This window comes from Arachis duranensis, chromosome 10, assembly GCF_000817695.3.
Source record: "Arachis duranensis cultivar V14167 chromosome 10, aradu.V14167.gnm2.J7QH, whole genome shotgun sequence".
NCBI classification, from domain to species: domain Eukaryota; kingdom Viridiplantae; phylum Streptophyta; class Magnoliopsida; order Fabales; family Fabaceae; genus Arachis; species Arachis duranensis.
Genome location: NC_029781.3, coordinates 6,636,218 through 6,653,419, shown reverse-complemented (window position 1 = coordinate 6,653,419; position 17,202 = coordinate 6,636,218). Strand labels below are relative to the sequence as shown.

The window sequence follows — 17,202 nt, the reverse complement described above, 5'->3', positions numbered from 1 at the left end:
GGCTAGTAGACGCAGCATCCGGCCACCGATACCTCAGCTTCATGGACGCATATTCCAGCTACAACCAGATCCCGATGCACCGAGCAGACGAAGAAAAGACAGCATTTATCACCCCGGACGGAACCTATTGCTACACAGTAATGCCTTTCGGCTTAAAAAACGCCGGAGCCACCTACCAGCGACTTGTTAACAAGATATTTCGCAACCTATCCGGAAACAAAATAGAAGTCTACATAGACGATATGCTCGCCAAAACTGAATCCGGCGAGCAACTAACCGATGACCTCAAAGTAATAATGAACACCCTACGAAAACACCAAATGCGGCTCAACCCGACAAAATGCGCCTTCGGAATGGAAGCAGAAAAATTCCTCGGCTTCATGATCACGCAACGCGGAGTTGAGGCAAACCCAGAGAAATGTCGTGCCGTCCTTGAGATGACAAGTCCCAAAAACCTCAAAGACATCCAAAAACTTACCGGCCGACTGACCGCGCTATCCCGGTTTCTCGGAACATCGGCCCAAAGGGCAATCCCTTTTTTCAAACTAATGAAAAAAGGAACCCCTTTTAAATGGGAGACAGAATGCGAAGAGGCGTTCCAACACTTCAAGAGGGTTCTAGCGGAACCTCCGATCCTCGCCAAACCCCAAACAGGGGAAACACTTTACCTGTACCTCTCCATAACAGAAGAAGCAATCGCAGCAGCACTCGTCCGGGAAAACGAGAAAAAGGAACAAAAACCCATATACTTCATAAGCAAAGTCCTACAGGATACAGAAGCTCGCTATTCACGCTTAGAAAAGCTAGCTTTCGCACTCCTCTCGGCTTCCCGACGGCTACGACAATACTTCCAAGCTCACCCCATAACAGTCCGAATCGACCAAGCGGTCAAACAGGTATTACAAAAACCCGACCTAGCAGGAAGAATGCTAACATGGTCCATCGAGTTATCCCAATTCCAGATCAGGTTCGAACCCCGAAACGCCATCAAAGCGCAGGCCTTGACCGATTTCATCGCTGAAATGACTCCGATTAAACTCACCCCCGAACCATGGAAACTGCACGTCGACGGCTCATCAAACTCCACTCACGGAGGCGCCGGAATTATACTCGAAAACCAAAACGGGATCACAATTGAACAATCAATACGATACAACTTTCCAGTATCAAATAACCAAGCAGAATACGAGGCCCTCTTAGCAGGCCTAACACTAGCCCGGGAAGTCGGCGCAAAGGTACTTGAAGTAAATACCGATTCCCAGGTAGTCTGCTCCCAAATCAACGGAAGCTACCAAACCCGGGATCCCCTACTCCAACAATACCTCAACAAGGTAAATGAAGTGAAGGAAGGATTCGAAAACATTACCATACAACACGTCCCCAGGGAACGAAACGCCAGGGCGGACCTACTCTCCAAACTAGCCAGTACAAAATCGGGACACGGTAACAGATCACTAATTCAGGAGGTCGTTAGGTCGCCTTCCGTATCAACAATAATCAGCGCACATCTAACATCCTCAAATCGGGAGTCCTGGACATACCCTATCCTACAGTACCTCCTCAACGGAACCCTACCACCAGACCCAAAAGAGGAAAGGCGAATAAAAAGAGAAGCCGCCAACTACTCCATCATAGCAGGACAGCTATACAAACGCGGATTCTCGCAACCCCTACTCAAATGTATCGAACCCGGGGACACGGAATACATACTCCGCGAGATCCACGAGGGCTGCTGCGGTCACCACATCGGAGGAAAGACACTAGCCCAAAAAATCATCAGGGCTGGCTACTTCTGGCCCACGATCATTCGAGATTCCATACAATTAACAAAAAGCTGCGACAAATGCCAAAAACACGCCAATATCCACCAAGCCGCCCCACACCAACTCAACACCATATCGGCAGAACGGCCGTTCGGCAGTTGAAGAATCGACCTCGTCGGACCCTTCCCCACAGCACCCGGCCAACTCAGATATCTCATTGTCGCCATAGACTACTACACCAAATGGATCGAAGCCGAACCTCTGGCCTCCATAACGGCGACCCAGTGTCGAAAATTCGTCTGGCGACAGATCATCACCCGATTCGGAATCCCCGAGGTCATCATCTCAGACAACGGAACCCAGTTTACCGACAAAAAATTCAGAGAATTCCTAGAAGGATTACGCATATCCCATCGCTTCAGCTCGGTAGAACATCCCCAAACAAACGGACAAGTGGAATCCGCGAACAAAATAATCGTTAAAGGACTCAAGAAACGGCTCGACGAAGCCAAAGGACTATGGGCAGATGAGTTGGGGTCAGTTCTATGGTCGTACCGAACGACACCCCAAACGAGCACGGGGGAAACGCCTTTCCGATTAACATATGGCGTAGAAGCAGTCATCCCAGTGGAAATCGGGGACCCCAACCCCAGGAAAACAGTCGGAAGTAACGACGAGGAAGCCGAACGAGATCTTATCGACGAAGAGAGAAGCATAGCTCACATCAAAGAGTTAGCACTCAAACAACGAATCAGCCTAAGGTACAATCACGGCGTTATCCGACGGGAGTTCGCGACCAATGACCTCGTCCTACGACGAAACGATATCGGTCCTTTGACCCCAGGGGAAGGGAAACTTGCCCCCAACTGGGAAGGACCATACAGAATCAAGGCCGTAATCGGAAAAGGAGCATATAAACTCGAACGACTCGACGGCAGCGAAATACCAAGAACTTGGAACGCAGCCAACTTACGAAGATACTACACTTAAATAAGTCACCCTTTGTTTTTCTTTCATTTTTATTTTTCTTTTCGTCTTTTAACCCCAGGTACTCTTTTCCCTCGCTAACGAAGGGTTTTAACGAGGCCCAACCATTCAAATAAAATTTTCATTACAAGTTATTTCCACTTCATCTCCATTACAAGTTATTTCCGCTTCTCAAACACGGAACAAAAGACACGGCCATCACTGGAGGACTGATCACCCCCCAGGCCGAACACGCGGATATCCATAAAAACCGACCAAACGACGGTTGATGAAAACGAGAAAACAAACAAACTCAAATATACGAGAAGGCCCGAACGGCCAAAAAATGCCACAAAACGGATCGTACAAAAAGACCCAAACGGCTGAAAATACCATTAAAAACAAGTTACGGCCCTTAAGCCACTGGAAATATTCAAAAACAAGCAAAGTTCAAAGATAAAACTAATTACAGAGAACTACTCAAGGTTGACAATCCGACCATCACGAACAGTCTTAAACGCTCCCATCACGGACACATCTACGCCAGGAGCCAACACCAGAACCTGCGCCTTCATCGTCTCCTCGGTAGCAGCGATGGCATCCTTAGCATCAGCCAACAGACCCGTCTTCTCCTTTTTAAAAGCTTCAACCTCAGCCTTCAGAGTTTCCGACTCGGCGAGAAGCACGGCAGCTTGAGAACCCGCATCCGAAGCACACGTCCGCTCCTCCGCCAATTGAGAAAGAAGCGAAGTCTCAACACCGGCAAGTCGGAGAATCTCCGCCCCGGCATCCTCTGAAGACTTCACTGCTTTCTCCTTCGCAATATTGGCGGCCTCAAGCTCCTCCTTCAGCTTAGTCACATCAGCCTGAGCCTGCCGAAGCTTCTATTCTAACAAACCCACTTGAGCCATCACGGGCTCGGCCTTCCGAACAACCACGGCAGAGCGAAGAAGGGCACGGTAAACCGACTTGGCCTGGAACGAGATGTCACAGCCATCAAAAAATGACTCCGTTCCAGGCATCAAGTGCTGATCAATAAAACCCGTAGCATCGAAGCGTCGGTCCATCACACTAGGTACCAAACCCTCCTCCTCAAAGGTCTCACTGCCCGGCTCCTCAGGCCTACTCCTCTTCCGAGAAGCCTCAGCAGCCGTCACCACGACGACCTCAGGCGAACTCGCAGAACCAGGAGGAACCTGAACGCCAGTAGGCACCCCCGAAGAAACCACCCCCTGAGAGGCAGCCTGAGAATCCACAGCCGGATTCGAGACAGGAGTAGATGGAGACGACGACCCCTCCTCCCGAACCAACGCTGCCTTCAGCCTTGCCAAAGAAGTCAGCCCGCCAGCCATCTCAACTGAAAGAAAACAGGAGAAGAGTTAAAAAAAAAGGAACACACCAATATATGTCCGACAAGCCTCAGGATCCCCCATAACGTCTCGAGGATTCAACGGACGCTCACCAAACAAATGCCACAAAACGCTGGCAATATCCTTATCCTCCCGAGACAAATCATCATAAGAAATCTTAGTTAGAACTGACGGGCCAGCACCAAAATTCCAATACGTCGGAAACCGGCGCTCGCCCTCCAATGTAAGCCAAAACGGGTGGTGCCCCTGAATGGGACGCACCTTAAAAATACTCCCATTTAAATCCATGAAAAGAATCCTCAAACAACCCAAAAATCCGGCGATGAGGTTGAGCACGGAAAGACATATATCCTTTCTTGTGCTTCCCTTCCTTAGTCGGAAGAGTGCACAAGAAAAGAAAGAGAAAAACAGGAACTGAAGCCGGAAGATCGAGATACCGGCACACCAGCTCAAAACATCGCACGGCTGCCCAGCTATTCGGGTGAAGCTGAGACGGCGCTACGGAACACCGACTAAGTAAACCCTGGACAAACGGCGAAAACGGGAACCGCACGCCAAGCCGAGTAAACATGGACTCATAAACCCACATCCAGTCCGGCACGGTGGGCAAATGGAGGTTCAAGTAACAAACGCGCTCGTCGGCATCAGGGAGCACGAGCTCATATCGCCCCTCCTCATCACCACCACCGCAAATTGCCCCCTGGTCGCGGAGCCGTTGGAGATCACCCTTCGTCATCTGCGACGGAACACCCCATACATCGCTGGTCACCCAACCATAGCGATTGGGAACGCCCCTGGAAGGGGCTACCGGGGCTCCCACACCCTCATTTCTCCGACGCTGCATACCTAAAACAGGGAGGAGCACCACCATCAGCCTACCAACTCTACACAGTAACAAGACAAAAACCTAACACCACTACCAAACTCAACGCGATGATCCACCACTACAATCAAGAAAAAAACGGCGGTGCTCAGCCCCTTCCCCAAAACTCAACAAACAAAACACCAAGCACAATAAACAAGCAAATAAAAAAGAAAACAGGCAGAACAAACGCATGGCAAAAACAGAACAAGCATGCACAAAGTAAAAAAGAAAAAGGCAAAAGCAGGCCAACCTGGTAAATTAGAAGGAAGCTTGAAGAAAACCAGGAAAAACAGAAGAAGCAGAGCGGCACCAGAAAGCAAAAACCGCGGAAGAGTTCCCTTTCAGAAAATGAAGAGTTTCTCTTTAGAAGAAAAAACGGACGAGGGAAATAAAACCAAAGCAAAAACGGTTTCAAAAGAAAGCAAAAAGACACAACTAACCCTAGGCGCAACGAAGACTCACAGGGGCAAGAAAGAGAAAAAACCCCCACAATAAATGCCCCCTTGGAAAAGCAAACTAATAAATCACGCCTCAAAGGACGCAACGGACACAGCAGGCACAGAAAGGTCACGTCAAGACCAAAAAACGGTCAGAACGAATCTTTTACCAAACGAAATCGAGAAACCGACCTCGTCACCGAACGGACACTCGACAAAGAGATGCGGTGAAAAACGTCTCACCTCACTAGCGACAAACCGACCTTACTCGCTCTCCCGCTACGGGGGCAACTGTTACGGATCCGGCCCGCGGATCCCGGACCCGTGACCGAACCCGAACCCGGCTCCTCAGACCAACCCGTCTCGTCCTTCTAGGAGGCCCAGAATCGGCCCTCTAGAGCTCCTAACTAACTTTTGAATTCAAACGTCTCCCTTATCTTAACCAGATAAGATAAAATAAGATAACCACCATCACCTATAAATAGAGGACCCAGGTCCCTCCAAGTATTCATTCATTCCTCACACCTTACACCTCTTAGATCCATTCTGACTTGGGCGTCGGAGTGTCTTTGCAGGTACCACCCCTCCGCTCCGCCTGGACAATCCGACATCCGACTCGACCCGCAGGTTCCCGATCCTCCTCCTAAACCGTATCAGAGACATTCTGTACATGAATCAATATCATTTGCACTAATATTTTTCATAATTTGTACACTTAAGAAAATTGATTTGTTAAAGACAATTTAATATTTGTGTTAGTTAAATATTGACAAAAAATACTAAAAATTGTTAATACCCAAAAATTTCTCCATTTTATATAATAATAACTAAAAAGTAAGTTAATATAGCATCTCATATATATAACATGAATTTAATTAGGGATATAATTTTTTTCAAATACCAGTAAAAAGTTTTTGAAATTATATTTTTACTTTGAATTTTAAATTCTAAAACCCTCTAAAAATGAAGATTCAAAAGTAATTATATTTTATAAAAAATATTAACTAATTTTATTAAAAATTGATTCCCTATTGATAACATATGGGTTAGATACAGCAATTTTTTAATTGGTATGTATAGCTAACTAATATCTTCGAGATATTATAGGATAATGTAAAGTGAGAAGAGAATCTAGTTAGTGCAGAGAATCAGGTTCTGCGTTGGCCTTTAGTTATTTAGTATCACGTATCAATTACTACTTTGGTGCTGTAGTGGACCACACCACTTTCTCATCGTTGCATGGCCAACCAAACCTAAATCAGTGTTTAGATTACGTTTTCTATGAATTTAACTTTGCTAATTTAATATTAAAAGTAAGCTTAAAGGAATATGATTAGAGTAAAAAAAGCTTTGTCTAGAAGTGGCTAGTGGAAACTAACGTTTCATTACCATGCAATTGTTAAATAAATAAACAAAATAAAGTGAAACTTACATAAAGGCTTGGAAAAGGAGACAAGATCATTGCACAACAGTAGTTAGAGTTGTGTCTATTTGTTGACATGTTTGAATTCTAATGTCCTATTTGACCATGTATAGGGATGACAACGACACAGAACGAGTAGATATTTTAATATGACATCTGCTCTGAATATTAATTACTTGTTTTATTATCTAATTCATAAATTAAATTTAGTAAATTGAATAATTAAAATTAATATATAAAAAATATTGAGAATTTTAAATTTACAAAAAAATAGAAAAAATTGATAAAGAATTAATTTGCTGTACCATATTCAATTTCAAAAACTAAAATGATTTGTTTGATGAAAAAAAAGGGACAAATTTAGTGTATATGTAATGATGACATAATAGATGATGTGTGAATAAATAATATTGTGACACGTGATATAATTTGACACGTGGCAAAATAATATTATGACACGTGGCATAATCATCCACATCAGCATACCACGTATCGCTGACCAACACATTATTATACTTTTACGCGTGGCAAAATCTTGAGGTGACTAATATGGTACAATTTTTTCAATCTCAGAAACATAATTTTGATACACGTCAATAAACCATCAATCTCAGAGACCACCTTGAGAATTTAGTCCAATTATTACTATAGCACTTTGTACCCAATACAATTATTATCAGATAGCGCTGCAAAAATCAGCGATTGAAAAATTGGTCAGATCGAATAAATCTTCAAACCAAAACTAAAAAAATATGACTATCAAAGGAATCCTGAAACTTTGCTTGATTAAATTTTTGGGGTGGCACTAGGGGGGTATTTGTCGGCATGAGAATAAATAAAATAAAAATTTAGAGAAATATCTTGTACGAAAGACAAGCATATTTATATATGAAGAGTTTACTTGTTGATCATGTTCTTCTGGGTTTGACTTGTAAGATCTTTCATCAATCCACCCAAGTTCAGCTTAGTAATGGTGATTCTCTCCTCTCATATGATCATTTTTCTTAGTAGATTCCATGTGATGAGGTTTATCTTCTGCATGATCTTTTTCTACAAATTAAAGCTTGTTTTATTACTCAACATGATTAATATCTAGCATGCATGCAGTGTTTCTTTTTCTTTCTTATCCCCTTAATTGATTCACAACATGGATGGATGATGATTTATTTGTTTATTTATTAGCTATTTTATGATGATGATGAATCTAGTTATCTTTTGGCTTCATCCTTATATCATAAACACTTGATCCCATAACTTAGCAAAGTTTAGATTTCTTTCCTTTCTTGTTATGTATGAAAATTCAAGAAAGCACAAATTTTCTTCTTTGCCAAATTATCTCAGATTTCGCCACCTTCCACAACATTGCTGCAAGGTTTGTGAAAGTGAAGAGACAGATGAATTCTTTTATAATAGAATTCAGTGACATTTATAACCTTAACAATATTAAGCTACATTAGATAAAGCTTTCAAGCCATGGAGGAAAATGGAAGGTAATAATAATAATATTGTAGAAACTCCTACTTTATTGTTTCATGTTTACGTGTTCTTTCTGTATGAATGCAATGTAATGTAAAATTGTAGGATTTATGGGAGTTCCTTTTCAAATGGAGATAAGATGAAGGGAAAGTACAAATGGTTAGATGGAACAATCTATGATGGTGATTTTGAAAGTGAGAAAATGACAGGTAAAGGACTAATTCGTTGGCCATCAGGATCAAACTATGAAGGCGAATTCTCCGGCGGATTTCTTCATGGTAATGGCACGCTTACAAGCTCTTCTGGCTGCACATACAGAGGAGGTTGGAGGATGAATGCTCAGCATGGGATCGGAAAGAAAGAGTACTCGAATTCGGATGTTTATGACGGTTTATGGAAAGAAGGAGTTCAAGAAGGATGTGGTAAGTACTCTTGGAACAATGGAAACACTTACATTGGAAATTGGAAGAATGGAAAAATTGAAGGCAGAGGAGTTATGAAATGGACTAATGGTGATACCTTTGATGGATTCTGGATGAATGGGGTAAGACATGGATCAGGAGTTTATCGATTCGCAGACGGCAGCGTTTATATTGGGACATGGAACAATGGCCTAAGAGATGGTAAAGGAACATTCTACCCTGCTGGTACTAAACTTCCTTCTCTTAAGAATCTATGCACTTCTCTTGAAACAGAACACTTTATTGCTTCAAAGTCTAAACCAGTTAAGCGAAGTCTTTCTGAGAATATACCAGTTGTTAGCCGGTTAAGTTCGCGGCCGAAATCTCAAAGGACTTTGTCATTGAGTACTACTACTGAATGGACCCTTCAAGATCAGAGTGATTTGGTTTATGAAAGGGAATATGCTCAAGGTGTTCTAATTATGGAGAGAATCAGAGACTGTTCTGTTTCCTCTGTTAAGAACAAAGGCCAGAACAATAAGTTTAGTGTTAATCATGTAGAGAAGAGTTCATATATGGACATTTTTAAAGCTCACAGAGGCTATTTTCTCAATCTTAATTTGCAGCTTGGCATAAGGTATAATAAGCCTAAAACTTTGTTGATCTGTTTTGGTATTTTGCAGTTTTTGGTTGAACAAATTTGCCTGAATTTTGCTCAGGTATACTGTCGGAAAAATCACGCCGGTTCCGGCACGTGAAGTCCGGTCGTCGGATTTCGGGGATCGGGCTAGAATAAGGATGTTCTTCCCTAGGGATGGTTCAAAGTTAACTCCTCCTCATTGTTCTATAGACTTCTATTGGAAAGATTATTGTCCAATGGTTTTCAGGTATTTTAATGCGAAGATGATAGCTAAGATATTTGGAGAAAACTCATATCGTGTGAAGTTGCTAGTTGATAACCGTTAGATGATTTGATATGTTTAACTCAATTGTTATCTAATGATTCTCAACTAACAACTTTACATGAAAACAACTGCATGTGAGTGTTTTCAGTCAAATATGTTAAATCATTTAACGATTCTCACGAATGTTTAAATGATAATATATTTGCAGGAATTTGAGAGAGATGTTCAAGTTAGATGCTGCAGAGTATATGATGTCTATATGTGGTGATAGCGGTTTGAGGGACATAACTTCTCCGGGCAAAAGTGGCAGCATCTTCTATCTTTCAAACGATGAACGATTTGTAATCAAGACTCTAAACAAATCTGAACTAAAGGTTTAACTTGTAATCTATCACTTTATTCTATTTTTGTTTCATTAACAATGATTATTAATTTGTTCCCTCTTTGTAGGTTCTGCTAAATATGCTTCCTAAATATTACCGTCACGTAAAAGATTATGAAAATACTCTTATTACAAAGTTCTTTGGCCTTCATAGAATAAAACTAAGAGGTGGAAAAAAGGTATCTATATCTAGAAAAATCGGTTGGTTGCTATTCTGATAATTTCTTGTAGCAGTTATTTAACTATCCTTTGAATTTGCAGGTGCGTTTTGTTGTGATGGGGAATATGTTTTGCACAGAATTGCATATTCACCGGCGTTATGATCTTAAGGGTTCTTCTCAAGGAAGATATACAGACAAAGATAAAATCAGTGGCAATACAACATTAAAAGACCTTGATTTGAAGTATAAATTTCATATGGATAAAAAATTGAGAGAGTCATTGCTAAAGTAAGCTAGTCACTACTAACAAAGTAACAATCACTTCATTATATTCTGTTAATGTGACAAACAAAATTTCATTCTAATTTGTTGTTATATATACAGGCAAATATCTATAGATTGCAAGTTCTTGGAATCTCAGAACATAATTGATTACAGCCTTCTATTATATATGGGTTGATTTGTTTAATTGTACTATCTATGTATGCATGGACTGAAATTAAAGAAGGGGAGCCTCTGATTCTTCCAAAAGGGTTGCTTCTAGTTACACATGAACCAAGTGTTGTGAACACTGCACCTGGACCCCACATTAGAGGCAATCCATTGAGGGCATACTCCATGGGTGACAATCAAGTTGATCTCTTATTACCTGGTACTGCAAGGTTAGTACCTATATTTATTCTAATTTTTCTATCATTTTTTTTTCTCATGTTCAGTATTAATACAACTAGATTATTATTATTATTTACAGCCAAATTACACTCTACCCCTATATATTGTTGTCACCTCAATTTCATTATGGAATCTTAATCCAACGGAAAAGTATAGAGAGACAATAAGAATACTAAACAATATGAACAATGGATATATTGGATGTTCAATTCAGTAGGTATATAGATGATTATGTTGATTCTTAATTGGATGGTTATTCTTTTTTATTCGGTTTACTTATGCACAGTTAACAATAGTTGGAAGTTCAATTTATTAAGTGTACAGATGGTTATCCTAATGTTAGGGTTTAGATGGTACTTTGGGGTGGAGTGGTTTTTTACTTTATTGGGTTAATTCTAGAGTCTATTATTCACATTGTTCACAAAAGTTATTATTTATCTAGCAAAACCGTAATCCAACACCTTGACAAAAATTTTCTCTATTGTTTTGTGTGCTTTAGATCCTCATGTATTCTTCATTTATATCTATATGAGTTTTACACGGTCATCCAAATAGATACATATATTTAGATGATTTTTAATTAGTTATTTTTACTGATATAGTAGTATACATCAACTGTTTATGCAAATCTCTTTTATACTAATTGGCAGTGTACCAAAATTAAATTCTTATTTATATTTATATATGTTAGTAATAATTAGCTGTGAGATTAGATAAATGTCTATGTAACCAAAGTGAGGATAAATTTCAAATGAATACACACAGATTAGTCATTCTATTAATTAGCATTTGAAGCATGTAACTGATTGAGTGGTACAATATCTTCTAAGGTTGAGGGTGCAACTAGGAGTGAACATGCCAGCACAAGCAAACAGAAAGGTAGAGGAAGATCATAGTAATAATAATAATAAGAATAAGAAGAAGAAGAAGGTGGAGGGAAGAGATGATGATGATGAAGAAGAAGCAGAGTTATTTGAGGTTTATGATGTAGTGCTGTACATGGGAATCATTGATATATTGCAAGCATACAATCTCAGAAAAAGAGTTGAGAATGCATACAAATCCATCAAATTTGACCCTCTCACAATATCTGTAGTTCAACCTAACTTGTATGCTCAACGTTTCATCAATTTCTCACAAAACAAAGTTTTCCCACAAACTCCCTGCTGATTTTTATTTATAATAACTTGTCTTTTATTGTTCCTCACATGATTCTTCTTCCAGAATTATCTGGTTCAGGTTCTTGCTGTTGTACAATCTTGGTCCTATTACAAAATTAAATAAATAAATTGCAAGAGTTTGTTATGTTTGTCTTGCCAAGAAAAGTATATGCCTTCATGCATCATGTTTGAAATAATGAAATGAAATAAAGTTACCTCACACTTAACGTGGCAGTTTAATCTTTTTTTTAAAGGAAATATCTGAATGAACAAACTCTGAAAATGCAAAATAAGATCCAACCAACACAAACATACCATAAACATAAGCATTAAAGTAGTTCTACCTAAAGTTACAAGCTCAAAATACTAGATACCCATATTTTATTAGATACCAACTGCTATATAACACTGTTCGTACTTTTTGATGAGTTCACGAGCTAAAAAAATTCAAAATCTTAATTTAACGATGTTAAAATCAAGTTGGGAGGACAACCTGCAAAAATATTTGGATGTCTAAATCAGTAATATTTTTAGGCGATAATAACGAATAGTGTGTTACTTATAGAATTCCTTTTTCCTTTTATTCCATTTTAATGTTTTTAAATGTCTCGATTTGACAACGAATATTAAGTAACTAAATTTTTTCGAACAATATGAACAACTACCAATCAAATTAAAACATACTATAACCAAGTTGGGTTGGTCTAGTGGTTAGCTCACTAGTCCGCTTAAACAAGTGTCGGGGGTTTGAATCCCGCCTTGTGCATGCAGCAACCCATTGGCCAGTGATAAATATATTCTTTGTTTAGTGTTTTCATTCTCTACCTATATTTTTTCTTTTATTAATATAAATGATATATGTGTTAATTTTTATTGAGTCCCTAACATAATATTCTCATTTAATCTGTGATCTCAATATGCTATCTTTGTCAACAACACCATTACACCAATTGAGTGCTTTATCATCTTGGACATTATCCTTCCCAATTAGACTACTCCTCTTGACTCCATAATATCGGATAATTTACTTAGAGACAAATATAACATCTAATTAGTTATTACGGATTTTAAAGTAATTTTACAATTTGTTGATTATTTCATGCATACATAACTAGAAAAAGCTTAATTTCAAAGTAACTTGAGTGATTCGATTGGTTAATTGACTCGTCTTCTTAAACAAGTATTAAGAAATCGAATCCTAATTTATATATACAACAATTTATTGACTAATAATAAACTCTTAAATAAAATTTGAATTTGTGATAAATTAATTTTTAATCTATTAAATTGTCCATTAGAAAACAAAAGAAACCATTGAATTTCATACTAATTAAATAGATTATATTACGATGCAAACTCAATTTTCTTTAATTACATATTCAACTTTTTTTGTTATTTCTTTTATTCAAATATAAGATGCAGCTGTCATATGTGCATTTGAAATAAATTAGATCTCATGAGAAACAAATTAAATCAAAACTTGAGAGAATCATACAGTCGGAATTAATTTTTTGAATGTATATATTGTGGCAGTGTACCCTTGTCCGTAGCTGCTCAGATGAATTGCATTATATAAAAAAGCGCAGAGTTATTAACCGCATTTCAATGTATAATTAAAAAATAATGCATATAAGACAAGGAATACAGATTCCTTTGCATAAGAAATGTTGCAGTTACGATGAAACTTTAGTTACTTCCAGCTTGTTACTCTTAAATAATTTTCATTCTAGAATCTCCTTATTGAAGAGATTTACATCTTAATTATAATCCAATTACAAAACCAACCTAGCTAGGGTTCTAGGTGTAGTCTGTTACAATCTAGCTTTGGGCATGGCACATTTATTCTTGAACTTAATATATATGATCATTTAAAGCTATGGTATACTTTGCATAACATTGTTTTCGAAATGTATATTATTACCCATTTAATATGCTTTCAGTTTTCATGGATTTTAGACACTAAATGATTAGGGTAATTTAATTAATTTGGTGACGGAATGATTTCACATGAACTAATATTTCACTAAAGTAAAGACCTACTAAAGAGGTAGGGTTATTAACTTAGGTAGAAACTATTCTTATTTATCAACTTCACATAAATTAACTGTATTTGAATTTTCACTGCTAATTTATTTGATAACAAATTTTTTTTATATTATTTTTGTCACCCTAATATCAGAACCTTTTTTATAATTATTTTATTTATGTTAAATTTTAAATTATAAATTTAAATACTAAAATTAATTAATATTAATTAACTAAAAATTAATTCCTCAAATTAATTTACATCTACACGTGCACTTAATTAAGTAATATCGCATTAGTAAAAATAAAAATTAGGTGCAATAAAAATTAGTTCCTCATATTGATTTACAGGTTTATTTAAAAGTCAAACTGATCCACATCTCCATATCCATGACTGCTACATTATACATAAAATTTCAAATTTGAAGAAACAAGAAAAATAATTAAGGGGCAATGAGTTATAATTCAAATGGCATAATCTTCACATACTCATTTAAGAGATTGCGAGTTCGAATTTTCTATCTTTTGATAAAAAAATAAAAAAATAATTAAGGAATAATATAATAACCAGTAATAATAACAAGAAAAAAGGGAGAAAAAAATATGTGTGCTATATCCATCACTCTGTTCTAAATCCCTAAAACTAATCTTGTGTCTTGGAAGTTGGAACCCAAGCATGTAGCCAAAATAAAACTGGATCCAGGCATTCCCCATGAAAAAGGCAACAGCAGCACCTAAAATGAATTAAAAACATAATACAAATATACTAATTAATAAGTACAATAAGAAATAAATAGTCTACTGATTCATAGAAAAAGAAAGATGATATATTATATATATATGAAGGTAATGGTAGATTGCTACCATGCTAGTAAACAGTAGTTACCAGAAATAATGAGGGTAGGCTGAAACTTGAAAGCAAGGAAATAAAAGCAGGCATGGAACTGAAACCCTAAAGATTCTAGCCTGACAAATATTTACAGAATTTCAAATTCCCTTGCATTGGGTTTCTCTGATCTAATCTCCAGCACACATTGTTATTTAAAGGTTGAAACTTAGGTGCAGTTAATTTCATAAATTTAATGACGGAAAAATTATTAAATAATTTATTATTTAACGCTCTCCATTATCAACTTTACATAAAGTTTAAGTGCATCTTAATTTTCACTTTATTTAAAATAAATAAAAAAAATTTTCCACATACACTAGATTAATAAATAATCACCAGGCAATCATGATATAATAATAACCAATAATGCAAGTAAAACAATTTTTTATTCAGCCATATACATATAATATACTTGACTGAAAACACAGTAACAGCATGATCATCAAGGTCAAAACAACATCTATCTTTTGTGATGGATCGATCTTAACTCGCTGGAATAATGCTAGATAAATGTTTCATGTTTCTTCCATGCAATTAATTAATCATGTCTATGTCTATATTATTCCCAATGTAAACTGATCTTATTTATAATGTTAGTAGTTCAAATTTTTAAAACCCAAATTCCTCTAACTTGTAAGTAAGAAATAAAAGAAAAATAATTGCCCTAACAATCATGATGCATCATCCCTCAAGGGAGATTGGATCTCTCTTCGTCTTTCGTCTTAGGAAGAGAGATCGAAAATGAAAAAGAGAGAGCGAGAGAGATCAAGTCGACGGGAATGAAGCCTGGTCCGAGATCTCACTATAAAGGGTATATAAGTGACCTCGAGCCAAACAACATTCCCATCAACCTCAATCTCCCATTTTTATTTCCAACCATGGAAGACCTAGCTATTTTTTCATCTCTCTCTCGAGAGAAAGAAAGAGCTAGAGAGGGAGAGAGAGAGAAGAAGAGAAGCAGATGAAGAAGCAAAGAAAAAGGGGGAGGGAAGAGGGATATATAAAACCTAGGAAGTGGGGTGAAGTAGTAAGGGTTTGGTTTTGTTTAATAGGTTAAGGTTATCGATCAAATCATGGGTGGCGTGATTAAGGGCTCTCGCGTCTTTCTCTATTTTGGCATCTTTTGCCAAATATACTCTCTTTCAATAAGGCCAACCTAATTGGAATATCAAATTTCCATTCTTTATTCTTACTTTAATTTAAATCTCTGCTAACAAAGATCATGCAACATCATGTAATCCATCTCTATATTTGTTTAAGACCTATATATGGCCATTAAACTTACCTAATTTTATTTAACATATATAAATAAATAACAAAAAGTTACACAACGCAAATGGTTTATCTAAGATATTGTCAAAAAAAAAAAAAGATATCGCGAATTTGAATTTTTCTATTTTCAAAAAAAAAAACAATTTCTAAACCAAGTAATTTGTTATATGCACGCTATTTCAATGTTAATGTCGTCATTTTTTTTCTCTTTCTTCTTTTTCTTTTTTATCTTCTTTTATTTTGATGGTCGTATCATATTCATTTTCTTCTTCTTTTATATATATTTAAAAAACTAGCGCATAATATTTTTTAAAAAACCACATTTCTAAAACATTATCTCACTCAACTAATAAAATATATTCGTAATAAAACTTATGTGTTATATATAAAATTTTTTATATTATGTAATTTTTTTATATTATATTAGTAAATTTGTATTGTGTGTAAAAATTTTTATGTTAAAAAAATACAAAAAAAATATGATATAAATACTTTTTTTAATTGGACTTATATCAACTTGATCAAATTAAAAAATGTTTGTACATGTAAAATTACCAAATAAATAAATGTATATATTCATCCTAACAGCATTTTGAACCGTTGATATGTATATATTTTTATGAAAATGGATCTCTCTCTCTTTTTCCCTTCTCAAATATTAATCTTATCAAATATAATCTTTCACCATATATGTTCTTTTTTCTGGATGTTTTAGCATAAAGATTGTACCTAGCTACTTCCCTATATATATATATATATGCAATTTAATTAATATAATTTATAACAAAATTAAAGTTATTTGACATGATATATACATATATATCATAAAAGAGAAGACGTTAGTGTTTCAAAATTAAATTTGGTTTAAAATGATGAAATATCAATTATCAAAAGAAATCCTAATATATATATATAGGGCTTAGTTTAGTAATATTTTTTAAAGAGGTGATTTTTTTTAATTTTATGTTTGATAAATAAAAAAGATAATATATTTATATTTGTAGCTTTTAAAAGATAAATAATTCTTAGGGTAGA

At 36.7% G+C, this 17,202-nt stretch overlaps 1 pseudogene; it reads left to right on the top strand.

The window, feature by feature from the left end:
- Nucleotides 1-7,544: 7,544 nt before the first annotated feature.
- Nucleotides 7,545-12,113, top strand: LOC107468829 (phosphatidylinositol 4-phosphate 5-kinase 7-like; annotated as a pseudogene).
- The last annotated feature ends 5,089 nt before the right edge of the window (nt 12,114-17,202 follow it).